The 1,314-nt window shown below is 54.5% G+C and overlaps 1 pseudogene; it reads left to right on the forward strand.

Moving 5' to 3' along the window:
• The first annotated feature begins 13 nt into the window (after window positions 1–13).
• On the forward strand, window positions 14–1,030 carry LOC104539373 (annotated as a pseudogene).
• Window positions 1,031–1,314: the final 284 nt, after the last annotated feature.

A 1,314-nucleotide genomic window follows, 5' to 3' on the forward strand; every position in this document is an offset into this window, starting at 1 on the left:
CCACGGCCGTACAAAACTCCACCAGTGCAAATTGTGTGGGAAGATGTTTAAGAGGAAGATCTTTCTGATCCAGCACCAGCGGATCCACACCGGTGAGCGGCCCTACAAGTGTGGGGAGTTTGGGATGACCTTTGCACAGAGCTCCACCCTGATCAAACACCAGCGCATCCACAGCGGTGAGCGGCCCTACATGTGTGAGGAGTGTGGGAAGAGCTTTGCACAGAGCTCCACCCTGATCAAACACCAGCACATCCACAGCGGTAAGCGACCCTACAAGTGTGGGGAGTGCAGTAAGAGCTTTGCGCAGAGCTCCAGCCTGATCAGACACCAGCGGATACATAGGAATGAGCGGCCCTACAAGTGTGGGGAGTGCAGGAAGAGCTTTGCGCAGAGCTCCAGCCTGGTCACACACCAGCGGATACACAGCGGTGAGCAGCCCTACAAGTGTGGGAAGTGTGGGAAGAGCTTTGCACAAAGCTTACACCTGATCACACACCAGCGCATCCACAGCAGTGAGCGGCCCTACAAGTGTGGGGAGTGTGGGAAGAACTTTTCGCAGAGCTCCAACCTGATCAGACACCAGCGGATACACAGCGATGAGCAGTCCTACAAGTGTGGGGAGTGTGGGAAGGCTTTTAAATATAGCCTTTAAATATAGACACCAGCAGACCCACGCGGGTGACCAGCCTTACGCCTGCGACCAGTGCGAGGAGAGCTTCCGGTTCAAGCGCAGGTTGGCCAAGCACCGGTTGACCCACACCCGCAAGAAGCCCGATGGCTGCCCGAGTGCAGGAGAGCTGCAGGCAGAGCTCCCACCTCACCCAGCACCAGCAGAGCCACACTGGCGAGAAGCCCTACGCCTGCGCCCACGCCTTCACCCAAAGCTCTACCTTGACCCTCCATCGCCGCACCAACAGCAGTGAGAACCCTTACACCTCTCTGAGTGCGGGAAGAGCTTTGGATGCACCTCAACCTGGTCAAGCATCTCCAGACCCACACCGGGAAAAAGCCCCATGGCTGTGGCAAGTGATTCCATGAGAAAAGTGTTGTGGTTATGCAGTTGATCTGTCACCTGATGTCTCCCCACCTGGAGGGGGTTCAGGAACAGGCAGAGAGATTCTTGAGTTTAAACAGAGATACATTTTTAATAATAATAAAAGTATATTACTAGTAGTTCTAACATGAAATGTATGGAGTTATTTGCAGCCACTATTGTAGGCTTCAGGTCACCAAGTCCCTCTGAAGATGTCAGCCAGGGAACAAGGAAGAGGGAGCAGGAAAGAGGGGGAAGAGAAGGGCTGACCCCAGCACACT

The sequence above is a fragment of the Mesitornis unicolor genome, unplaced genomic scaffold, assembly GCF_000695765.1.
Source record: "Mesitornis unicolor isolate BGI_N332 unplaced genomic scaffold, ASM69576v1 scaffold20394, whole genome shotgun sequence".
In the NCBI taxonomy this organism is placed as follows: domain Eukaryota; kingdom Metazoa; phylum Chordata; class Aves; order Mesitornithiformes; family Mesitornithidae; genus Mesitornis; species Mesitornis unicolor.